Here is a 27411-nt window from a genome sequence, read left to right as displayed (position 1 = left end):
TTTAAATTCTACCCTTGTGACCAGGGAAAATGTGCAATACTCTTGAAAGAGGATAATGTGCTAAAACTACCAATCCTTTACAGGTTAACAACTGAAACGCATCATGATCCACATCCAAATTTCAATGGCTAAACTTGAATTCAACAAATCATTGACTGTCATAACTAAGACATTGCAAGGAAGGCAGAAAAAAATTAGGAATGTAATTTGTATTCTAGATTTAAGAAGTTAAAGAGGAGAAGCAATAAGTAAAAAATGCAGAATTATAAGAAAATGAGTAGAAACAAAGAGTAAATGAAGAGTAACAAGGTTGAGATTGCATGCAATAGAAAAAAAAATCAAAATAAAACAATTACAGTAGCCAATTTTATTGAGAACCTATTATGTGCAGCACACAATTAACCAACCTGGCAGATACTTATATTTCATATACTATCCAGAAGATGTAACTGAGGTTGAGTTAAAATATGTAACTCCCATAAAGTAACATAGCTACAAAATTATTGAGCCTGGTTTCAATCCAGGACATCAGACTCTATGATGTTCTCTCACTGAGGGCTCTAATTCCTGAATAACATAGGACATGGATAGAATTTCCCTAATTTATTTCAGGGAAAATAATACACCTTGAACTACCAAAATGTTTTATATCTTACATATTTAAATAATTCTTTAATATTATCCTGGAAATTTGTAATTTGTAATTCCAATTCAGAAAATGTAGGAACATATTCTACCTTACATCGAAAATAAGCCCAGAAAAGCATTAGTTATAAATAAAATTAATGAACACATAATGAAATCCTGGTCATATTGCTGCAGTCCACTGTGAAATACAATCCCAGAAAGTAACATTATATATCAAAATAAAAATACATTTTGCTAAGTTGGTAGGAATGATATATTTATATCATTTCAAATATTTATATTATTTCAAAGTTTAAGGACCAAAAGGTCTACTTTTACATTGTGGTACGCTTCTTCCAGTGTCAGATAAAATGTTAAAAACCATCCTTTGAATTTTCAAAAAAACTATCTTATAGTTTTTCACCGCAGAGTTCATTTGGTATCAGTTAGTCCTTTTTCTTTGTGAGGTTGGAGCTGGGAACAACTCAAGGTCAAGTCACTTGGCAAGTAAGAACTTGGTAACAGAGCACCGCATGCAGTGAACTTCAGTCCAAATTCTAACACTGAATGGTCTGCTATGTTAGCACACTATCCTAGAGTATACTTTATAACACATGAGGATTTTATAAGTTTAACAAATCATACCTTTAAATTTTGTTTTCAGGTGAGGTGAAACTATCTCTGTCTTTGCATAGGAAGAAGTCAATAGTAACTATTTTTTTTATTATTTATTTTTATTTAAAAAAATTTTTTTTAAGTAGGCTTCATGCCCAGTGTGGAACCCAACGTGGAGCTTGAACTCATGACCCTGAGATCGAGACCCGAATGGAGATCAAGAATCAGACGCTTAACCAACTGGGCTACCCAGGCACCCCAATTATGGCTTTAATATTAACAATATTTTATTTTATTGTTTTACTTTTTAGATTTAGGCATTTTTTAAAAACCAGGTTTGTTTTTTTCCCCCAAATTCCTGGTTTAATAAGGACTTCTTTATTTTGAAAAAGAAGGGTCCCAAACATCAGGCTGTTCACAAAAAAATCCCACAGTATCAACTTTAGAAAACAAATCTTAAGATTATTACACTAATTATTTTTCTAGAGGACACATTTGACATGCCAACTCTCATTCACAAAAGTACACTGGTACACTTGTGTTCACCAGCCCCACATAGCAGCCTTATGCAGGGTATAACACACATACCTCTAACTTGAAGCTGCTCTCAGGTGCTACTCAACTAATGCAACTGCCTCTGCAGTTAGGGAAACAACTACTGAGCTCATGTATGAATGGAAAGAACTGTACTCTCTGAATAATGAGAGATTATTTTGGAGACAGTTGATAAAAACCACACATCCTTTTTGCTTGTAAGTCATAAAGAGGTATCAAATAAGACTTAATATAACTACTAGGAGTGTCAAAGGAACCAAAAATGGGACTAGGCCAGGGCAATATGAACTAATGAACATGGGAAGGACAGGATGGAGAAAACAGTGAGCATGTGCTGAAGAAGACACTAGGGGAGAGGATCTGGTGAATATTTTGATCTTAGACAAGCACCCAGGTAAAGAAATAATGGGGCACGTAATGGCAACCACTATGTGCTTAGGAGTCATCCTCACCATTGGCACTGTCTCTGTCATTCTCTCCCTCCTCAGCCTCTTTTTCATCGTCCTTGATAAACCCCAGCTGGCCCTCCCCCCAATCTTCATCATCATCACCATCCAGCAGGTCCCCCTCCTCAGCAGAGTCATCTGTACCCGCCCCCACACTCCACCTTCACATCGGTCTCCTCTTTCTTCAGGGAGCTGCTGCTCTGCTCCTCTTTTGACTTACCATTCTTCACCTCTCCTTGTTTGCTCTGTTTTTTCTCCAAATTTTTCCAGGATTTCCAGTAGAGAATCCACTTTTTGTTTTATCTGGGTCAACTCCTTCTTAATGGTCTGAAGGTCACCGTCTTTCAACTTTCCAGACTTGGAAGAAGATCCTCACTGTCCACTCTTAGAATTGAAGCTACTTTTGCCCCCTTCGTGAGGTGTTTCCTAATAGACGCTGGCATCTTTGAAGGAACTACAGCCCAAGCAGGAGGAGGAGGAGGAGGAGGAGGAATACGTGCTGGGTAACTATTCATCTTGTCATAATAACTTCGTTGAAAGTCATCGTCCAAGTCATAAGAGTTGCTGAGTAGAGGGGACGGAGAAGGGTGTTCTGGTACTGACCCGTGCATCTCCGCTGCAAATCATTTCACACCTGCGTTTCCTCAGTTCACCTTTGGCTCTGAAGCCAGATTAATATCTAAAACCTGGCCAGCAATCATTCTGTCATCCTCTCCTGCCACAGCAGCCCGAGCATTTCTCTCATTAACATACTGGACAAAGGCAAGCCCTTATGAACCCACAATTTTGCCGTATTTCCAGAAGATGGCCTCCACATCAGATTTCTTAACCACAAGAGCACTGAGATTCCCAACGAATACACGGGAGTTCATGGAGCGAGGATCTATCTTGTTGGTAACATTGCTGGCCTCTTCTTTGATGTTAAGCTTCCTCACAAAGCCGAAAGATGGGGACGCCTGGGTGGCTCAGTTGGTTGGACGACTGCCTTCGGCTCAGGTCATGATCCCGGAGTCCTGGGATCGAGTCCCACATCGGGCTCCCAGCTCCATGGGGAGTCTGCTTCTCCCTCTGATTTCTCCTTGCTCATGCTCTCTCTCGCTACCTCTCTCTCAATAAATAAATAAAAATCTTTAAAAAAAAAACAAAGCCGAAAGATGTAGCTGAAGACCAAAAAAAATCTCACAGGGCAGGAAAGGGAGAAGAGATTGGATTCTGAATCTCTTGCTCCCAGGTTCTACGTGGAGAAGTCAACTGCTGCTTGAGGTCGACGATGTGGCCACACTGCTCAGTCTTCGTCTCTTCACAAAATGGCCTAGAGTTTGGCATTTTACTTTCTTTTGAATATGTCACATTCTGCAAGCTAGGAAGACAGAATCAAACTAAGGCAGTCTAGTCCTCCACGGATCCAGGACAACTCTTGCGATCTCTAGCAGAATGGCATCATGATACAAGGTGCTAATGATGGGCTTATAATCTCTAAATAATAACAATTTATCTACATTTTTTCCCCTTAGGAAACATCTGAAAATCCAGTCCTTAAAGGCATGATACATGAGCATCTCTATCTACAAAGAAAAAAATGACCCAAATCATATGCTGGCCAGTTTACTGGTGGACCAAATCAAAGCTGACCAATGACTAGTGAACAGAGGAAGTGTTTACCTTTTGGAAACTCACTCTGAGGTTTTAAAAAAAAGTCCTGGCTGCTGTTAGTAAGAAAGCAAGTAAAAAATGTTACAGATGCACGCACACTGGTACTTGATTTTGTCAAGGTTTTCCACTAGAATACAAAGCTAGAGATGAGTGTAGGAATAAGATACTTAGATGTTTTCTAAGTATAAATTTCAAATAAATTACCAGGTTTCAAAATAAATTACCAGCAATATGAAATTGGCATACTGAATTCTTCCATTTGCCACCAGAACAAACTGACAATGAGGAGTATTTCAAAGAAATGCTCAACTACAGGAAAGGTGGTAGTAATAACACTTTCCACTACAGAATAACCTCTGGCTTTCCCATACCATTAGCACTGCTACTCTTGCAAGATACATGTGCATGCAGAAAAACTTGTCAGCTGTTGCCAGGGCCAGGAGATGTAAAAATAGAGCATGTCCTGATTAGTTAATTTGTGACGATAAGCTCAGGTGATAACTTGGGGATGGACCCATAAAATCTGGCCATTCTTTTGTTTAACAACTGAAAACTGCAGAGTTCCTCAGTCCTTTGCCACAGTTTCTGCTCGATATCCTAAAGCTGGCTTCAGTCCTATCTATGACTCATCTGCTCAGTGTTGGGGGTGGGCACTAGTTGTCAAAATCTGGAAGGTCATCGGTAGGAGTAACCCCAGTAGCCTTTGGATACATAGTAGGAGATGCTCGGGTGGTAAAATTCTGGTAGGAACACCAGGATGCCAATGATCAGGACAGAATGGTCCAGCCTCCAGCCTGCCCTTTGTTGATACAGCCAGGAGGAGGGAGCCTATGATGAAAAAGGTACCCATCAAAACAGCACTGTAGTAAATAGAATGGTTTCGTATGGGATCTTAAGAGTGTTTTTTCTTAAACTCACGGCCAATGTGTAGGCATCATCTGTACTGGAAAGCCGTAAGTATTTCACTTTACTACCGGAGATTCCAGTAACCAGGCTGGTCGGAGACAGCATCATAACAAGTGGACGCAGCTACAATCAGAGCATCGCACCAGGTCGCCCCCACACCAATGGCTTGCTCACGGGGCAGCAGAGGCGCTGGAGGCTCATGGCATGCCTCACTTAATTGCCATCCCAACCGCCAATATTATCAATATTTTAAAGATCATTTTAAATTTGGTACATGTGTTAGGTACATTGATACCTAAAGTATCCTCCATGAATATATCCAGCACTGTGATATTTTACATAATACCGGAAAACCAGAAACATAGTCATAAAGACACTAGGAAGCACTTATATGCCAAAGGTTCCCAGAAGGGGAGATCTCTGGTGATCTGTTGATGGTTCTGGCTCTGTATGGATATGACCACCAATTCAAGGGCTGTATCTTTTACTCCACATCCTGCCATCCGCAGCATTGTGTAGTACTGTCAACTCCAATTTACAAAAGTGAAAAGGGTAATGTTACCAGAAAGATTCAAAGAGATTTTGCACCAGTTCATTAAAAAATCAATTTGCAAGCACAGAGAGGATATCAGATAGTAACTCTTATTTATCAAGCTAAATAAATCCATTTTTTAAAATATCAAAGAATGAATCTTGCAAGTAGGGAAACTTCAGAGATAAGAATTCCTTTGATTTTTGTTTTGTTTTGAACCTACCCTCATATGAATTTTTACTTACAAAATGGTTAAGGATATTACTTTTGGGGGCGCCTGGGTGGCTCAATGAGTTAAGCCTCTGCTTTAAGCTCACGTCATGATCTCAGGGTCCTGGGATTGAGCCCCGCATTGGGCTCTCTGCTCAGCAGGGAGCCTGCTTCCCCCCTCTCTCTGCCTGCCTCTTTGCCTACTTGTGATCTCTCTCTCTGTCAAATAAATAAATAATTTTGTTTTTTAAAAAAAGGGTATTACTTTTGGCATAATAATTCAGAGAAAAAAAATGCTAGCATGCTTGTTCATAAGCATATATATGCTTATACAGAGAGACATATAACAACTTCCTGGGATTTTCTGGAACTTTCACTCAGTTTCTCAATTCTACATTACCTTGGATTAAAGATGAATGAACAAGAAAGATAAGAAAGAAATATAATAATAATACATATACATAATGTGGTAAACTATACCGAACCATACTATACTATAATATATATAACATAACCCAGCAGTGGGAACACTTAAGCCCATTCACATCAATGGACACCATTGTTGCTCATTATACACTGAGAACAGTGGGCCAGCTGGCACTGAGGAATGTGTTGGAGGAGAGTGTGGTAGGAAGGGAGGCAGCCAGTGATGATGAGTATTCAGAATGAGGCAAAGGAATTTGTGTTTATATGAATGTCAGAGTGGGAACTCATGAAGGATTGGAGTAACAGCAGAGGTGGCATGGCTCCAAAAGTGTGACCTTCCATGGTGAGTAAGATTTAAAGAAAGAGAAGGGCCAAGAAATGAGCTAGGAAGATATTGCAATGATCCAAGCATGACGTTGCTATGGCGGCAGGATGGGGTTGGAGGGCATGACAGCATGATGGATAGGAAAAACACTTCCAAGACAGAATTCAGAGAACCTGGTGTCTTTATCCCCATATACAAAACCTAAACTAAAGATTCAAGTTGGCATTATAGAAAATGGGAGAGAAGTTCTCATAGAAGCACCAGCTCTGAGATTTGGGGCTCATTATGTTTTCCCTTGAGACTCGGTCTTTGTATCTGTAAATCATATTATCAGAAGAGGCTTTCAGCTCTGAAATTTTGTTTCTGTACTCCAAGACACTGGAAGAATGGCCAGAGTAAAATGGACTGAAATGAGATAAAGAAAAGGTAAGAATTAGTGGTTGTTTGAAGAACAATGCATATAATCGAGCATTTAGTATGTACCAGGAATTGTGTTAATGTTTAAAATACTATTATCTTCTTTAGTTCTCATAACAAACAAATAAGAGGCAAATAAAACAAAGAAGAAAGAGAGAAAACCAAACAGAGAGAACTACCTGTCAAGGGAGGCAGCAAATTATCCTCTGGAGAAAGACTGGATAAACTGGAAAGGGTAAAAATCTGAGGGTTTGGGGGAATGGAAGTCTCTGTTGAGTCTGGCTCAAGTGGCTTGGGGTTCAGTTTAATATGAACTCGATGATATCTCTTGTTTATTTAACTCCCAGTGGCCCATCTGCAGAGAAAGGGCAGTGACACCCATCTTCATTTGCAGTTACCAGCAGGGCTGTGAATCTTCCTCCCCGCCGCCCCCCCACTGCCCCACTTGCCAACCTCAGACCACTAAATTCAGGTAGCTGCCTTTTTACTACACCGTTTCAACAGCAAATGCATTATTTTGCTCCTCTCTTGACCAGGAGCAAAGTAGAGAACAATTCTTTAGGTGACGTTAGCACTTGAGCTTAGATTAACGATGCAAAATCTGATTTATATTGTTTCTCCCCAGCCATATGATCTAGCATTCTCCCTGCCCTTTCAACGCAGCTGTACATTAAGCTGCATGCTTTAGAGGTTTTCTCCAACAACTCCCAGACCACTTTCCTAATCAGTATTCAGCAGTATCTTTCCTTTCAGCAGATGCACATTATTTTCTTCTCCCTTTGTTCTTATATTTATTCTTCTAAGGTTTATCCACATCAACTGCCTTTGCTGTTTGTTAGCCTAATTTTAAAATGACCCCAAGACTTATAAAAATATACACTTAAGGTGCTTGATCGCAAAACACACCAACCTGTTTATAGGAAAATTAAGAGATAAAATTTATGAGGAATGCCTAAAAAAGACATTGTTCTTCAAGCGGGTGATCCAATATTGACAGAATTTATAAAGTTTCACGACTTATAGTAGAATTTTATTTTAACCCCCGGTTAGAGAACATTGTATTTGAGTGCATATAAAATCATTTGTGTCAAAATAGGGACACTGGCTTCAATTTATTTTTGGAAGAGAAAGAACTAATATATTCTTGCTTTATGAAGTTAATACAAGACTACTTTTCTAGAAAGGTCTGTATATTATTTTTTTAAAGGCAACATTGCAAAAATGTCAGTGGGTTATTCTTAGATATATAAAAATCATTTTCAGCTTTCTTGATATGAAAATGTGAAAAGCTTGATGAAAATTGAAGAATACGAGATGTTGGTTAAAGATAATAATCTTTTCATTCTAGGCTCGCAGACTGTGCCAGGGAGAAAACAGGCAAACAAAAGCATTAAGTCCCCAGGCTTCCAAATGAGGAATAGTCATGATTACGAACCATCAGTTCACTCAAGTGGTGTTCGCTGTGACTCACCAGTTGAATTCTGGCGCTAATTGCCATTACTCAAACTATGCCTATTTATCACCAGACAGGACAAAATGGCTGTCTTTGTAGCCCAGCTTTACAGCAGCACATTTGCAACAATCAGCACTTGTGATTGTTCTCTATTCACGCCTCCAAGAATACAAATTGCACTGAATGGTGAGAAATAGCAAGATGAGTAATGCTTAAATTCTAAGTCAATCGGATTATGCATCCATTCATCCATCCGTCTATCCATCTATCCATCCATGTATCCAATGAGTGTATGTGTGCTAGACCTTGTGCTAAATGTTGGGGGGGAATACGGTAATTAGAAAATTTCATTTCTCATTTTGGTTGTGCTGAAATTAGAAAGATCCCAGAGAAGATATACTTGGACGGAGCTGGTAGGTCATGCTGTGACCCGATTACTCTACGAGGAGAATGGTCTTATGTGAATAACCTAAGGAGCTTGGAAACTAAGTTGAAATCAGCCTCTTTACCTCTGTGACTACAGCACTGGTTCAAATTTCCATCTTCTTTGCCTGCATTACCTCAATGTCTAAGTGGCCATCCTTCTCCTCTCTTGTTCCCATTCAGTCCAATCTCAACAGAACCACCGGAAGGATCCCACTAAAATATGTCAGACCATGTCACTCTCCTGTTCTTCCAATGGCTTCCATTTACTTTGGAGTAAAAGTTAAAATTGTCACAAAATGCTTTTAACGTCCTAAGAGAGCTTCACTCCTATCCTGCTGTTATTGTATCTAGTATGGCTTCCTCTCTATCCCCTTCACTCTCTTCTCTTCCTCCCCCGCCCCCCCCCCCAGCCACCTCGCCATTCTTTGAATAGGTTTACTTTTGTCTCAGGATTTGAACTTGATATTCCATCTGCTGGATCACTCCTCCCCCAGATACCCACTCGCAGGGCTTTCTCATTTCTTCCAGAATGTTCCCTTTCTCACAGAGACCGATTGTGAGTAGCCTATTTAAATCTGTGCACAGTCCCATTCATCAGGTTCTCGCTACCATATCCCTCCATTCTGGTTTAATTCCCCACCCCCATCCCCACCAAAACACATGATAACAACTGAAAACGTGACTTGCTTTATTTTTTATTTTATTTCTTACCTGTCCCTTTCCACTAAGATTTTTTTTTTTCTGTGTTCCTGTTTTCTGAATTCCCAGTGAATAAGAAGAGTGCTTGATGAATCATGGGTTTTCAACACATACATGTGAAATGCATGAATCTTGGGCCACTATCCAAAACTTCTGTCTAAGGAGTCCAAACAGGAAATTTCCCCTTCTGGTATTTTGTGGCTAAATCAGAGACTATTTGTTCTCTAACTAGATCATATCCTTTCCACATCAATTGCATTTCTTTATTAGATTCATTTATTCATTCAAGTTACATTACTGCATCAGCATTTACAAGGTGTCAACTAGGAGAGCGTGTGCTATGCTGGGAATTCAATCAAAATATGCAGATCCAGCCCTTAAATACTACAGTTCTGGTAAAGACTTACATATAGACCACAGTTGTAGTAGAATAGTATACAAAGTGTTATTTTGGAGGTCAGCCTGCCACTGCTGGAGGAGGGGAAGAAACTTGTTTGGGCATCTAGGAGAGACTGCAGAAGGGAAGTTATTTTGACATAGGCTTGCAAACTAGCAGTTAGCAGGCTGACTCCAGACTGCAGATGTATTTTATGTGCTGTGTAGAATATTCTCTTTCTCCACTGAAATAATTACATGAGTAAATATGTATATTCATTTCAAAATGAGATGCTTCACACTGAACTATGGATTTCTCATCACTCCTAATAAAAATTTAAAAAGGAAAGAGAAAGCATGGTAGTACTGTAGCCATATCCCACATGTCAGCGATGAACCTAGGCTGATCATTATGTTTCTTTCTATCAAAATTCTTTAGTCAAAAGGAATAACCAAGAATAGAGAAAATATTAAAAAGGCAGGTGGAGCACATCTCTTGTTGGAAGTGTTATTTCCATGTGTTTAATATGCATCCACCAGCACACTCTTCTCATTTCCATTGTTTCCCTGTCCCTGTAGGCATCTGAGATTCTTTGATGTGATGTAGACCTTGCAAGATGAGTCAGGAAGGACACTGTAGGCATAGAGGGAACAGGAAGGGCGAGAAGAAGATGTTACGCTCAGAGCACATGTGTTGCTGGAGAGAAGAGAGTATAGGAGGAACAGAGAGGAGTAAGGCCACAGACAAAGGTTGTGACCGGATTAGGAAGGCCCTTTTATAAAATGCTAGAATATTGAGATTACCCTTTGGGGAAAAACTGAGATGAATGTATTTTTCAAGCTGTGGAATGAGTTAATCATTAAATCTGTTAGGATTATGAATTAAAAAGTCATAAATAAAACTTTAAGTGAAGGTCTGAGGGATTTTCTACGAATTTAGGGACACGAGCTTGATTAGAGCTCTTTCAACTGCTCAAAGGTGTTTGCTACTTTCTGGTTTAAGATTTTGTTTTGATACATTTGAAGCTATGGGAAATAATGAACTCCAGATTAGTTTGTATATTACATTTATGGTACTAGCATTCATTCATACTTCAATTTACAAACTTAAATCAAGATACAGTGAAGAGTAACATATAAAGATACGTATGCACTGCGTGTACACACTATTGGCAGGTACTCAAAAGCTATTCACATCCCCAGGCTCCCTTGCTGCTCTTACACCAATGTTGACAATAAATATCCATCACCCATTTGCATTTCTACTTGGGGGAGCCCAGGTGGTGCAAACAAATGTCTTCTAGGAAGACATGAGAAGATATCTGCTTCCCTAATAAAAACGAGAGGCAAAGCTGGCACAGACCTCCTTCTTCCTCTGTCCCCTTGTCCCTATTAAATGCCAACAGATGAGTGGCATTCAGCTTTCTTGGCAGCCCTGAAAATTTTCAGCTACTGAACCTGTCTGGCTTCTTTTTATGTGAAAAAGAAAAACTCTCTTTATTTAGGCTAATTCTCATTCCTGGCCGTGGTAGGCCATCTCTAAGGTGTCCCTCAATGATCTCCACTTCTTGGTACTCAAATCCTTCTGTAATCTTCTCTTCTTGAGAGTGAGTTTGCTTCTCAAGAACAAAATATGTTAAAAGTGATGGGATGTCACTTCTAAGATTAGGTTACATATGACTGTGGCTTTCATATGGGGTACTCTTTCTTGCTCTTGTGATCGCCTACTCTAAGGGAAACCAGCTGTCATGTGGTGAGCTGCTCTTTGGAGAGGCTCACGTGGCAAAAACCAGAGGTTTCTCTGGCCAAAAACCCACAGGGACCGAGGCTACCCAACAACCATGTGAGTGGGCCCAGAAATAGACCTTCCCCCAGCTGAAGCTGGAGGTCACTGCAGCCCAAACTGACACCCTGATTAGAGTCTGGAGACAGAGCCTAAGCCAGAGGTACCCAGCTCGGCTGTACCTAAATTCATGACTGAAACATGCAAAATAATAATATTTATTGTTTTAAGTTGCTAAGTTTTAGGGTAATTCGTTATGCAGGAATAGATAACAGATACATAGGCTGATATTAGCACACCTGAAGGAACTTCTGAAAACTACCTATACAGTAGTCCTGAAAGAGACCAATTTCATCAGAAACAGAAAGAACTGGAGCCCAATACTGTCATTCTAAATGCTGTCTGGGTAACTCCAAAATCAGCCATGCTTTAGAACAACTGCTTCAAGCTCTATGTGGTTGGTTTTCTGCTTCTTGCAGCTGAATGGATTCCTAACCATTACAACTCAAATAAACTCAATAATATCTTAGTATGACATCAAATGTTAAGTATATAATTAAACATTTTGTTAGCCCTCATTCCTTAATTTACTTCTCATTTTTCTTTTTCATTTAGCAAAATGCTTAATTTATGCTTGGTTGTTACCTTATCTCATTATCAGAAAGAATTCTGCTTTTCTTCACTTGTTATTCATCTTAATAATCAATTTTTAAGAGGGGCGAACCTGTTCTCTTCTCATAACCGCTCTGTTGGCCCATGTTCCTTCTTTCCTTCCTTCCTTCCTCCCTTCCTTCTCTCCTTCCTTCCTTTTCTTATCCTTCTAAAGTTAAGAATAGGAATAGAATGAAATGTCAAGTTCTAAGACTACATCAGGCACTACATCATTACATCACGACAGTCAAAACCCCCCGTCTTTGTCCTCTTCCATTCTGTAAAAAGATACCACAGAAGCCACATCTGGATGGTTAGTCCCAATGCTGGGCTCAGATGGAGTCTCCCCTTTCTCAGTGAACATCAAGTCACTATGTTTTTCTGAGTTGTGAAGATTTACAAAGTACTCAGGCAAAGTTTGTTTTCTAACTTTATATAAAGATTATACACTTGAGGCTGCCCTTAGTGCAAGTACATGAACCATGGACCCAGAAAGGACTGGTTTTGAGTTCTCCTTTGTTCATTTATCAACTAACTCATATTTAGTGAATTCTCCTTGTATGCAGCTCAATTTCTTCATGTATAAATGTTTAAATAGTAACAATAATATGTATATAACAGAATTATTGTGAGATTTGAACATAAAAAAATATAAAACTCTGGGATGCCTGGTTGGCAGAGTCCATTGAGCATCTAGCTCGTGGTTTCAGCTCAGGTCCTGATCTCAGAGTCCTGACATTGAGCCCACATCCGATCAGCACAGAGTTAGCTCTGTGGGATTCTCCCTCTCTCCCTCTGCCCTCCTGCTCTTGATCTCTTTCTCTCTCTCAAATAAATAAACAAATAAATCTTTTAAATATATATATAAATCTCAAATAAAGCCTTGACATTTAATCAGTGCTCAGGAAATGATAGTTGCAGTTGTGATCATCGATGTTTTATTTTTAATAAAAAAGAATAATTTCATAAAATATAATCCTATGGATAACTCACCAGGGACAACAACAATAATAATCCTCTTATTTCTAATTTTCTGGAGAGCTCTTAAGAGAGGCGGTAACATTTTTAAAAATCATGTCTTTGTTGAAATTATTGCCTTGTGAAAACGATCTATTTAAAACTAGGGCCTAAACCATAAAGAATTTTGAAGACGGTACACAGTTTAAGAGAGTCCACAGATACTTTTCAACCTGTGAAAGAACCTAGTAGGAATTAACAGATACTAGATATTTAAGTGAGGCAAGGGAGCTGGACTAATGAGTCCCATGAACATATTTCATTAGGATTTATGTTCATTCTGTTTGGATTCTGCCAAAGCAAATTTCCCATAATGGAGAGTAAGATGTTTAACAGAGATTATAGTGTAATAGCAAAACCACTGGAGCTTTTACAGGTAACTAACCTTCTGTAAGGGTTACCTGAATTCAGTTCATATTTCTTCAAAAATTAACCACAATTTGGACTGTCTTACATAATTAATCTAGAGATAAGTGTTATGAACATTAAGAAGTAATAAAAATCACAAGAAAAAAATAATTGGAAGAATATTGAAAATGCCGACATTTTATAAAAATTAAGGTAAGCATTAGTTCCTGGCAAATATGACCAAAGGTATAGTTGTCTCAGCACAGAGAAGATCAATAAAACCAGCAAATTTGGTATCTTTCGTAAAGCTTAGACTCTAATGGAGAAGACAGAGTAGAATAAATAATGCAAATACGTCCAATGTAACCATGAAGGGGCACAGAGTGCTAGCTACAGAGTATATAATAACCAAACCTAACCGAGTTAGGAGCAGAGTTAGCATATGCTTTCTAGAGGATATGGCTTTTAAATTCAGATCCAAAGACAAAAATGCTATTAACACAGATACAGAAGTCACAGGTGTTGTGACAGCAATTTGCTATGCGAAGAATTACTAAAATTCAAGGAATTTTAATTGGAGGAAAGGTTGGAGATCATCCATAATAGATGAGAATCTCGAACATTATGCCTGGGTCCAGAAGATAATGTTTGGTAACCGCAGTCATGCACTGAACAAAGTGAAATGAGTGGCAAAGCACAAGAACTTTCTTACTAGGCACGTGGGATAACTAGAAGAACAACAGATATGAAAACACTGTGAGCTTGGTAACAAGGTCGTCCCTCCAAAGCCCTTTTTGTGACAGTGATCTGGCTTTAAGGGGGGATCTGGCCTTCTCCACTTAGAACTTTTTGGTCTCAAGGACTTTTTTTACTGGCTAATAGCTTTTTTTCTACCCAGTGCAATTTTGTCTAGGTGGAATGAACAGCTATATAAATTGGGCATCTGAAGAGAGTGTAAGTAGGCATGCACTGGAATTGGTGAATATGGTGAATTACAGCTGGGCATCAGCTACAAAGTGCTATCTAGTTCACCAAATCATTGAGCCTCCAGTAGCAAATACATAATGCTTACAGGACTTATATAATACTTATATAATGCTCCAGGAATTATTTGAAGATCTTCACATTTATGAACTAGCCTAAGTCTAGCTTGGGAAACAGGTTAAACAACTTGTCCACTGCCACACAGTTAATAAGTGTGAGAGCCACATGGCAACCCATCTCACTCCAGTACCTTATGCTCTTATACACCTCAAGGCTGGGTTTTCTTTTTCTTTGTGTAATGTTGTTTTTTGTTTTTTTTTTTTCTTTTCTTTTTAATTGGTAGATGAGTTATAGTCTGGAGAAGCAGGGCAGTCATTATCCATGCCGATATGAGAGGCTCTAGAGGCCTTTGGTGGAAAACAGGTGAATCATTTTGGGATCATGTTGACATTCTTGGGCTCCATCAGATACCTGTGTGGAGACAATGTCTGCCTGCAAGTCAGCTCTGGCCGGCCCCAGTTTGGGGCCAAATTCCATAGCTTTGCAAGTGGAACTGCCAAAGGCAGGAGGCGATTGTGCAGATCAAGGAGTCATGCAGGACCAGTTCCCCAGAGCAGGCAAGAGCTATTAAAATAGATGGGCGAATTCTGCCTTTGATATGTTCAATTACAAGTTTCAACATTTAAGAGGCACAATTTCATAGCATCCCTTGAGAAAACAAATGCTGGGATTTACAATATTGTTATTTCTCACTATTATTTATACTGTTATGTCAGTCAATAGAATTATCATTCTTTATGTTTTTATCATCACTGTCTCACAGATTTTGCCCCATCATGTGAAGGAATGCAATGCATCTGCTTTGCTCACCATTGTAGACATGGTGTCTCGCAGAGCTGAAGTTAAAAAATGTTTATAAAGTAAATGTGTCTTAGTAGAAAGAAATATTTACTTAAAAATCAGCCCTAATTTTGGTGCACTATTTAAGAACATAAAATATGAATTAAAAAATAATAGGAGTTAAAATATATGCTTAAAACAGAGCGGGGGAGGAGAATTGTTTGCCGGGCATAGAGTTTCAGTTTTGTAAGATAAAATGATCCTGGAAAGTGTTGTAGAACAATGTTAATATACTTAACATTACTGAACATACAGTTAAAATGATTAAAATGGTTAATTTTATATCATGTGTTTTCTACCACAAAAAAAAAATTTTTTTAAAAGAACATTGTCATGAGAAACATTTGCAGAGAAAAACTAAAATAAAGACCCTGGCAAATTAAATGAAAAATAAAAACATATGGATTGTTTCAGAAAATTATAGGCAAGCCTATCAGAGATATGACTCCTTAATAGGCTGATATTAATTTTTACTGTGTATTTCCTGCTTAATGTTTGCTACTAGGATTTCCCTTGTCTGCTCTCAGATTCCTCACCTATGAAATGAGATTCATAATTGCAACAAATTTATCCTATATTCTTAGGAGATGGGTCTCTAGCATGACAAGAATTGCTGGTGCTTTTGGGGGAAAAATGTCTTATCTGCTTTGAATATAGAGACTTTACAAGACACTGTTTCTGTACCTATAGTACCTTCCTTACTTTGATCCTAGGCTAGGGCAAGGTTCATGCTTAGTTTGAGTATGTATAAGCCTATTCTCTACATATGGTGTTAAGTTCATTTTGCTGCTCAGTGATGGTCCACCTTGGGAAGAGAATCTGTCGTGTGAATGTTATTATAGATTTAACCGTGCTGAGTGCTTTCACACAGAAGAGATTAAAAACAAAATAAACTACTATACACTGAATATTTGTGTCTCCCTAAAATTCATATGTTGAAAACCTAATCCCCAAAGTGATGGTATTAGGAAGTGGGGCCTTTGGGAAGTGATGAGGTCATAAAGTGGCAACCTCAGGAACCGGATCAGTGCCCTTATAAAAGAGACACCAGAGAGCTCGCTCCTTCCAGTACACGAGGCTACAACAGAATGTCTGTGACCCAGAGGGCACCCTCACCTCACCATGCTGGTACCCTAATCTAAGGTGCCCAGCCTCTAGGACTGTGAGAAATAAATTTTCTTTTCCCAGTCTGCGGACTTTTGTTGTAACAGCCTGGATAGGCGAAGACACCAGCAAATAACTAAGCGCATCAATGCTGAGTAAGCAAGACCATTGAACTTGGAAGCAGACCATCTGATTAACATTCAGTTGGGTTGATGATCTAGTTCACATTCTTGCTAAATCTCACTTTTTCTCCCCACCCCAAACAGAACTGCTCTCCAAACCAGATCCTATTGTTTCTCTGACAAATGTATTCTGACATCGAAAGCAGCTGCCAGGAGATTTTCAGAGTTTCATTTCTCATTTTGCCAGAAGAGCTACTTATTTATTTACAAACTGCACACACTTTGTGCATACACAGATATATGTATGTAACTGTGTGTGTAGGTACTAGGTGAGAACTGTGCATTTAATTTCAGGAACTCTAGTAAGGACCCTGACTTCCTGATATCACAACCTGCAACGCCTTTCTGCTCTTGATACTGACTCTGAAACCAAACCTTCAAGTAAGTGGTATCCACTCCAATTCTATCACCTGTCAAGGTCTAGTCTAGGGCTTTGGTGGGGTGGCTTCAGTTTTGAAACCTAGAAAGGAGAAATCTACAGGCAGCATTCTCTGGGGATCCCAGTGGGAAACAGAAGCCAATCGGATGATTTTAGGAAGGAACTATTTATCAGTGCGCAGATGAGATTACAGGAAAGGACACTGGATGCTCAGATCTAAAACTTAGCAACAGCAACAAGCCATTAGCACAGGCAGGCTTGAAGTAGGAGGAGAAGGAAATGACATTGTTGGAGAACAGAGTGGGATCAAGCACGCAGCAACACCAGACAAGATGAGCACTGTAATTACGGAGGCATGCAGCCTTTGTCGAAAAATGCAGCTCAGGGAAAGGAGTAAAAGTAGAAAGAACAAAGTCTACCACTCTGTCCATATATAGGTTTCCTGACAGTACTGGCCACTGGTCAAACCCTATGGCAGAGATTCTCAAACATTAACATGTATCAGTATCATCTGAAAGGCTTGTTGAAATACAGATGGCTAGAGCCCTGATAAGCCTGCCTTTGAGGGGGGCCCTAAAACCTTTAGTGCTCACCAAAAAGTTCCCAGGCAGTGGTGATGCTGCTGCGGTAGGGATCCTACTCTGAGAACAGGGGCTACGGGAAGCCAGCCAGCAAGAGAGCCCAAGTGCTGCACTGCACAAGCAATCATCCAACTCAGACAGGCACAGAGCAGAGAGATGAGTATGAGTCTGCGGGGAGCCAATGGAAAATAACCAGCGTGCAGAGAGAGACCATCAACAAGCATGAAAGAAATCCAAAGTACAAATACAATATGAAGTTTGTACAATATGAAGTTTGCACGTACGAATATAGGTAGCAGAAAGCAGGAAGAATTCCAGAAGGAACTGTAAAGGCTTAGTTCTTTGAATGAACTTGGGGAACATGCAAGATCCTAACTGCCAGGTTAGGGACAGAGGTAAGGCTTGGGTGTACGGAGAATAAGAAATCCTCAGGACAAGATCCAAAATGGTGAGATAAAGGGGAGAGAGCTTGGACAGTGAGTTACAAGCAACAGCAAGAGGTTGCAGTAGGAATGGTATCAAGGATTACAGGATGTTCAACTTTGAGCTACTGACTTTGGACTTTTTATTCTTCCCCTTACCATTGGGCGAGATTGGTCCCACTGTATGGTGTGGGCAGTTCAACTGTTCCAACTTATAGCAGAATTGACAAACTGGGAACATGGATCCAACCAAATGAGTAAAAACCATTTTATAAACACACACAGAGACATATGTATATAAATATGTTAATGTATATACACACACGCATACAGTTAATTTTCACCGTTATTTAAATTAATGCTACCCCAACTGCAGACACAGGAACTGCGCCATCAGCATTATGTGGGAGCTTATTAAAACCACAGTGTCAGCCCCCACTGCAGAGGTGCTTAATCAGTCTCTTTGGGAATGTGGTTCACGGATTTGTAGTTAACAAATATTCCAGGTGATTCTGACACACACTGACGTCTGAGAAGCACTCGACAAAACTGATTCTCAGCTTTGTTGCAAACTGAAGTTGCCTAAAATGGTTCTTGAAATATTACTGTCCATGCTCCACACCAAGAAATTCTACTTCAGTTGGAATAAAAGGTATAGTAGATTGTTCTCAAAGATGCTGCAATATTCTCCCATCCCCCCAGGGCAAGATCATTTGCCACTCCACACAGGAAGAGGTGGAGGTTACGCTTTCACCCCTAAAATGCCAGCCTTATCACGTGACTTGTTTTGTCCAATAGGTTATTAGAAAACATACCACAAGCAGCGACTTGGAAAAACTTGAACCTTGGTTTTGCTCTTTTTGGCTCCTTTCAGGTACCTGAGATCATACTGTGAACAAATCCAAACTAGGCTATGAAAGAGGTCACATGCAGGGGGAATGAGGTGTGCTTGTCTGATGATTTGCCAACTACTGAACATGTGAATGAGGCCATATAGTCATTCTGCCAGACGACTACATGAATGACCTCAGATGACAGAAGCAGAAGAACCAGCTGGGTGAACCCAGTTGAAACAGCAAATGAATATGGTTTTCATTTTAAGACACTAAGTTGTAGAATGGGTTGTTATCCAGCAATAAATACTGACACGGGGTGTGACCTGAGCATTTGGGATTTTAAAAGCTCTCCAGGCTATTTTAATGCCCAGCATAGTTTGGGTACCTCTGGTCTAAATTATCTGTTCTTCCACTTGGTTGTATCCTGGAATCATCTTCAGGTTTTCAAAACTGATGGCCAGGCTTCACCCCCAAAGTTTCTTGTATGATTGAGAAGGGTTATATCCTAGCCATTAGAATTTTTAAAAAAACTTCCTAGGTGATTCTAGTATGCAGCATAAATTGATGACCACTGCTCTTAAATGATAAGACATTTTTGTTGATATGGAAATACACAATCATTCATACAATCACTTAGTTGTAGAGGTAAATCTCCACTGGCCAAGAGCTAGCCTTACACAATTATAGCCCCTCCCCCATTTCTCCTCCTATTTTAGGTAGGCTCTATGTTCTGTGTGGAACCATAAACATGAAATCAAAAGCTGAGCCAAGATCAAGAGTCAGACACTTAACTGACTGAACCATCCAGGCACCCTGTGTAGCCCTTTTTTTTTTTTTTTTTAAAGATTTTATTTATTTATCAGAGAGGGGGGTAGAGAGCGAGCACAGGCAGACAGAATGGCAGGCAGAGGTAGAGGGAGAAGCAGGCTCCCTGCTGAGCAAGGAGCCCGATGCGGGACTCGATCCCAGGACGCTGGGATCATGACCTGAGCCGAAGGCAGCTGCTCAACCAACTGAGCCACCCAGGCGTCCCTGTGTAGCCCTTTTTAACAAACGTCCATACATCCTGCCCCTTCCCCTCCTGCCACTTCCCTCACTTCCACTGCTTCTGATTCATTGTTTAGGTTACTTGCCGGGGCCTCTTTGGACAGAGGATAGTTTGCATTCTCTGATAATTCTTTTTTTTGACTTTCCAATAGGTTACATTTTGCTATTTAATTACTTTATTTCTTAAATGGTTATCTTCTGGATTACAAGCGCAAATCTTCCCTCTCCAGTTAGACTGCAAACTCATTGAAGCCAGAAGCACTGTATAAACTTCTTTGACATCTGTGAAAGAAACCAGCACTGTCAGACAAACAAAAGAATGCTCAGTAAATATTCATGGGAATATGGCTGAAAAACTTGGAAGAAAGTGGTCATTAGTAACTTGAGTCAATTACACATCCTCTTAATTAAAATTACTATTCAAAATTGAACTGATGGTTCTGGAGCTTCACAAAATTACCATGTTAGAGCAGCTCGAATTGGGGAAATAAAAATCTTTTCTAAAGGAGGGAAAATGATTCACTAGCAAGTGCTTCCTGAAGGTTGTTTGCATGACATATGCAGTGTGTTAAATTCTGGTAAGCTATTTCCAGATACTAACTTAATTAATCTGCTTCTGCACCCTCTATCACTGTTTTCAAGTCATATGTCTTAATGTATCTTTTTCCTGCACTTCAGGTCAAATAATAAAGAAAATTCATTAAACAGCAGCTTGGTGTGCTCCTAAGTGTACCTCTGCAAGAGAATTTTAATAATCAAAGAAGTTGCTGATGTAGGGATATGATAAATTACTTTGCTACAGGGTAATATAAACCTTAACTAGTATGATGAATATTCCTGCTTCACAAGGAAAACTGAAATACTGCAAACTATTTAAATATGTGCTTCCTGATAAATGAAGACAATCATCTGCAAATATTCTAGATGAGACACAATATGACTTTCATGTTATAGTAAAATGTCTTTTTAGGAACAAAAAGGCTCAAAGGAAGACATTCTGAGAAAAAAAATAGAACCATGGAAGTATTTAATATCACCGGTATATTTTGTGGAAACATCTTCAGATCAATGATTTTTAAAAATTCATTTTCCAATTTGTAATTATCAAAGTTAAGAATAATTGGTTTTCAAAATTCCTTCTGAATGCTAATTTTCATGGCTGATAATGAAGAAAGGTCTTTAGCAACTGAAATCCCTAGGGTTTAAAAGTCATTAACACAAAGAACACTTGTTTTCTAAGCTTTCCTCATATACTGATATTAAAATATGGCAAGAAATAGTAGGTGAGTGGTCACTGTGCTTGCTTCTGTGTATGAGATATAGGCTAGCAATATCCTGACATCTCACAGAAATATGAACAATAGTGCCAGCAAATTCAGTAGGTAGTTAGAGATATTTGTACCGGTCAATGTGCAGTTGGCGTCTCTCTCATATTTTTTTTGTGTGTGTATATATATATATACATATATATATGTATATATATATATGTGTGTGTGTGTATATATATATATATATGTATATATATATGTATATATATATATGTAATCCTCTCTTTTTAAGCCTTTTTAAGCCTTATTCAGATATATGCTTGTTATAATCTTTCAAGGCATGATATTTGGGTATTCTTTACTTCTTAATTTTTCACTTTTATTACCTCTGGATTCCGTTACCTAGACTACATAATTTCTGCTTTGGAGACTATGCTGAGATTTTTACTTTTGACCTAATATAAGAGAATTTCTTAGCTAATGTGTTAAAAAATATGTGTTGTGCCCTATTAACTTTATGAAGCTTGTCAATCATATTTTTCATATTCACTTTGTTTACTTACTTATATGGTCACCTTGATATGTCAATTTTTTAGTAAGGAAAATGACTTTCATTTTGTGTGGTCAAGTCCTTTTATTTCTATTAGTCTGGCAAACAGTATTCCATTTTATGTGTTCATTAAGATTCTGCATTACAAATGGGATATAAAAAACAAAAACTTGAAAACACTGAGAAGGCAGAGGAAAACAAAAACACGTTGTATATAAAGTGGTAGAAGTGGGTGAAGACTTAACGAATACTTAGTCTATAGGTGATAAGACTAGGTGAAGTGATGGGAAAGGTGAAAAAGAAACCATCCAGATCCAAATGTATTGTCTCCTGACTGTGATATGGCAGTAGCCATCTGGGTCCCAGAACCATGTCTGCCATAAAGAAAAATGTTAACAAACAGGAAATAACTGTTCATTGTTGTCGTACCAAATGAAATAGGAAAAAGGATGCCGCAGTGAACAAGTCAATGCACCTTAGCTTTGACTGCAGCTCTCTTACATACTAGCTTTGTGATCGGGGGCAAGTCCCTATGTCTTCTGAGCTTCAGAGTCTTTTGATTTTTTTTTTTTTTAAGATTTTATTTATTTATTTGAGAGAGAGAAAGAGAGATCCCAAGCAGAGGGAGGGGCACACTGAGAAGGAGAAGCAGACTCTCCACTGAGCAGGGAGCCCGTACAGGGCTCAATCTCAGGACCCTGGGATCATAACCCAAGCTGACAGAAGCCACTTAACAAACTGAGTCACCTAGGCGCCCCTCAGCCTCAGAGTCGTAAACTAAAAATAACAATGCCTTTCTTGTAATGTTGTTATGAAGATGAATGAGATAATTTATATAGCAAACCTCATAAAGTAAATATGTTTGGCACATAGTAGGTAATCAATAAAGGGCAGTCTCTGTAGTTATTGTAGTAAAATTAATAATGCTAATATACTTTTATTACTTTTCATGAAGCCTCTTAAGGATTATCATTCAAACCAAAATGTGTAGTTCATTAGTTATTTATTGCTGCATAACAATATTACTACACATTTAGTGGCTAAAAACAACACACATTTATTGTCTCACACATTCTTTGAGAATCAGGGTACAGCTTAACAGGACCCTCTGCTTCGGGGTCTCTTACAACCTATGATGAGGTTGCTGGCCAGGATTAGGATCCCGCTTCAAGCTCTAAAAGGAAGGATCTGCTTCCAGGCTCATGTTTGTTGGCAAAATTGGATTCCTATCAGCCTTCTCTTTCTTTTGAGCTACTGGTAAAGGCTACCATGTGGCCCATTCCATAGAGCAGCCCACAACATGGCAGCTTGCTTCTCAAAGTCAGTATAGAAAAAAGTATACTAGCAAGACAGAAGTTACAATCCTAAATAACATAACCACAGAAGGGTCATCCCATAAGTTTTGCTGGATTCTTTTGGTTAGAAGTTATAGGTGTCACCCACACTGGAAGGGAGAATTTACACAAGGATCTGAATATGAATGTGGGATCAGGGACACTATCTTAGAGATTTTTTCTATTACAGATAGAAACTAGAAGTGTGTTTGATTTCATTTAAGGGATATTTTTAAGACAATTACAACTATTCAAAGAAGGAATGGCTATCCTATGGGGAAGTGCCCCCATTGACTAGATGAGTTTGTCAAAGATGTTAGAGATTAAATGCAGCATGAGAAAATGCCAGACACCTCATTTCCAAGGTATCTCCCCAATATGATAAGGTTTCTTTATAATATTGCTGATAGTGCTTCACTATGATTTTCCTTGAATCCATATTTTAATTGTTTGCTTAAAGGCGACCAATGTCTTCTCAAGAAACTGGTGTTCAGGGAGAAAAGAGAAAGATGGGCGAGCCCAATATCTATTCTCCACTATTCTGAAACATCTGTGAAACTTTCATTGAATAAGAAATAACCAATAAAATATAGTTATATGGTTTTAAAAAGCGAAATAACCAATAAAATATAGTTATATGGTTTTAAAAAGCAAATTATTCTGTTGATAGAAGAAATCTAAACAAAGTCCTAAACAATGACTGACATTTTTGATTCCATGTTCAGAAAATAGTAATCGAGCTCATGAAATATTTGCAGAATGCCTAAAACATTTTGCTTGAAGTCAAGAGTGAAAGCATAGAATCCCAAATAGCCAAAACAATCCTAAGAATGAAGAAACAAAGCTTGAAGCTATCACTATTCTAGACTTCAAGATATACTACAAAGCTGAAGTAATTAAAACAGTATGGTACTGGCACAAAAACAGACACATAGATCAATGGAACAGAATAAAGACCCAAGAAATAAACCCACAGCTAATCAGTCAATCTAAGACAAAGGAGGCAAGACTATACAGTGGGAAAAAGATAGTTTCCCCAGCTAATGGTACTGGGAAAACTGGACAACTACATGTAAAAGAATGAAACTGGATCATTTTCCAACATCATATACAAAAATAAATTTAAAACAGATCAAAGACCTAAATGTGAGACCCGAAACAATACAAATACTAGAACAGAGCACAGGCAGTAATTTCTGTGATTGCAGTGGTAGCAGTCTCTTTCTACATATGTCTACTAAGGCAAGGAAAACAGAAGCACACATAAACTATTGGAATTACATCAAAATAAAAAGCTTTTGCACAGGGAAAGGATCTGTCAACAAAACAAAAAGGCAACCCACTGAATGGGAGAAGATATTTGCAAATGATACATCTGACAAGGGATCAAAATCCAAAATATGTAAAGAACTTACACACAAAAAAGGAAACAATCTGATCAAAAAATAGGCAGAAGATCTGAATAGACATTTTCCCAAAGAAGATATGCAGATAGCCAACAGACACATGAAAAGATGTTCAACATCACTAATCATGAGGGAGGGAAATGTAAATCAAAACCATGATGAGATATCTCCTCATGCCTGTCAGAATGACTAAAATAAAAAAGATAGTAAGTAATAATTATTGGTAAGGATGTGGAGAAAAAGAAACCCTCCTTCTTGTTGGTAAAAATGTAAATTGGTGCAGCCACTGGGGAAAACAGTATGGAGTTTCCTCAAAGAATTAAAATAGAAATACCATATATACCATACCATATAAATACCATATAATCCAATAATTCCACTAGTGGGCATTTATCCAAAGAAACCCCAAATACTAATCACAGCATTACTTACAGTAGCCAAGCTATGGAAGCAACCTAAGTATTCATCAATAGATGAACGGATAAGGAAGATATGTTTTTTATATGTACACACACACATACACACACACACACACACACACTGCAGCCTCAAAAAAAAAGGATGAGATGGTGCTATTGGTGACCACAGGGATAGACCGAGAGGGTATTATGCTAAGTGAAATAAGTCAGACTGAGAAAGACAAATACCACATGATTTCACTCAGATGTGGACTCTAAAACAAACAAAGAGAAAAACAAAAACCACGAAACAAATGAATAAACAAAAGCAGAACCAGACCTAAAAAGACAAAGAACAAACTGATGGTTGCCAGAGAGAAGGGGAGGGGCAAAATACATGAAGGGGAAGATGAGATAGAGGCTTCTACTTATGGAATTTACAGGAATGAAAGGCACAGTATAGAGATTACAGTCAGTGATACTGTAATAGCATTGTATGGTGACGGCGTGGCTACCCTAGTGGCATATATACATAGCATATATGTACCTATAGCATAATACACAGAAAAGTTGAATCCCGGGGCACCTGGGTGGCTGTGGGTTGCGCCTCTGCCTTTGGCTCTGGTCATGATCTGGGGGTCCTAGGATCGAGCCCCGCATCGGGCTCTCTGCTCAGCGGGGAGCCTGATTCCCTCTCTCTCTGCCTGCCTCTCTGCCTACTTGTGATCTCTTGTCTGTCAAATAAAATAAAATCTTTAAAAAAAAAGTTGAATCCCTATAATGTACACCAAAACTAGTGTAATATTGTGTGTCAACTATATTCAAATTTAAACAAATAAGCTAAATTTACTTAGGGAAAAAAAGGGTGAGGCTTAGAGTAAGACTGGTTCTAAGTCCTTTTGTGATAATTATTTCCAGGTGACCTGGACCAAGTTATTTAATTATCATGTACCTCAGTGTCATCATCTGTAGAAATGGGGTAATAGTATTACTACTCAAACACAATTGTTTGAGGAGTAAATGAATTTATTCCTGTCAATCTTCTACATGGCATGACCTTAGTGCTTATTAATAAGTATTGGCTGTTCTCATAATACTATCTAGTCAATGGATTAAAAATAGAGACAAATGATGGCTTTTGAAAATAAAATAGTTTTTTTAACTAATGAATTCTTGCCTAGAAGTATGTAAATAGCATCACAAATTAAACCTTCACACTTCTATTATATCAAGAATTTGATGATTTATAGGGCATATACAGAACCAGCAAATTCCATTTTTTCCCAGCCTGATTACAATGCTTTTGTTATTCTCTTTTTGTTTTTTGCTTTTAAAACTGTACAGTTTTTTTTTTTATGCTTTTGCTATTCTTAATGAGACCCTTGGAGGAGATTAATATGCAAGAAAACAGGTGGTTTCTCACATTTTAATAATAACAGGGTAATGAAGCCTTTGTCTTCCAATTTAATTAATAAATTGTCCCCTTTTGATCCAAAAGCAGTAATAGCTTTTGGTAAATAATCAGCCTGCCAGTATTTGTCAAACATTTCACACCAAATTGCTATCATTTGGAATAGAGATGTATGTGGTTCAACAACCGTCCTCCTGGTTTTTTCCCAGGAGCAATGCACAACTAAATCAGCTCAGAAAGAACATGAGGATTTGGAAGAACTCACTTGAATATATTAAAAGACATTTCACAGAAGGGATAGTTTACATTCTTGCACAGACTTGAGCAATGCTAAGAAATTACTCTAAGGAGACTGCTTCCTTCTCTTTCCCCTTTCTTTGTATGTGGGGATTTACAGGAGAAAAAAATTTACCCTGATGGTGAGAGAGTTTCAGAATTAACCATAGATTGAATTGGTATACCTTGCCAGTATGCCTTCACCATCAATTAGCTTCCTTGTCAAACAGAAGGTTTTTATTTCTAATCTGTTGTAGCCATACCAATTGCTATGAGGCAGTAGACAGATATTGGGCACCACAAATATTTCTGTTCAGAACTAATCGGACGCTAATTGGTTCTAAGAGAGGCTATTCCATCCCCCATCTCTACCTTGCTATTCTTTTTCTCAGATAAGGACATCTTTTTGCAAAATTACAGTTGTACATCAGGTAAGATACAGAATGGAAAACAATCTGGAGGTTTCTGACCAAACTTAACATAGTCTTATCATATCCTCCAGCAAGCACACTCCTTAGAACATACTGGAAGGAGTAGAAAACTTATCTTCACCCACAATCCTGCACACGGATGTTTATAGCAGCATTATTCATAATTACCAAAACTTGGAAGCAGCCAAGATATCCTTCGGTAGGTGAATAGATAAATAACTGTGGTACATCTAGACAATGGAGTATTATTCAACACTAAAATGAAATGAATTACCAAGGCGTGAAAAGATCTGGAGGAACTTTTAAGTACCTATTACCAAGTAAAAGAGAAGCCATTTTGGAGGTGACATAATATATGATTTCAACCATATGGCATTCTGGAAAAGGCAAAACTATGGAGACAATAAAAAGGTCAGCAGCTGCCAGGAGCTGGGGGAG

General features: G+C 38.5%; 2 pseudogenes; both read right to left on the bottom strand.

Moving 5' to 3' along the window:
- Positions 1-2232: 2232 nt before the first annotated feature.
- On the bottom strand, positions 2233-3569 carry LOC116588974 (annotated as a pseudogene).
- Positions 3570-4549: 980 nt separating this feature from the next.
- LOC116579753 lies at positions 4550-4910 on the bottom strand (annotated as a pseudogene).
- Between the last annotated feature and the right edge of the window lie 22501 nt (positions 4911-27411).

Source organism: Mustela erminea, chromosome 1 (assembly GCF_009829155.1).
Source record: "Mustela erminea isolate mMusErm1 chromosome 1, mMusErm1.Pri, whole genome shotgun sequence".
Classification (NCBI taxonomy): domain Eukaryota; kingdom Metazoa; phylum Chordata; class Mammalia; order Carnivora; family Mustelidae; genus Mustela; species Mustela erminea.
The sequence above is the reverse complement of the archived record's forward strand: the minus strand, read 5'-3'. Positions and strand labels throughout refer to the sequence as shown.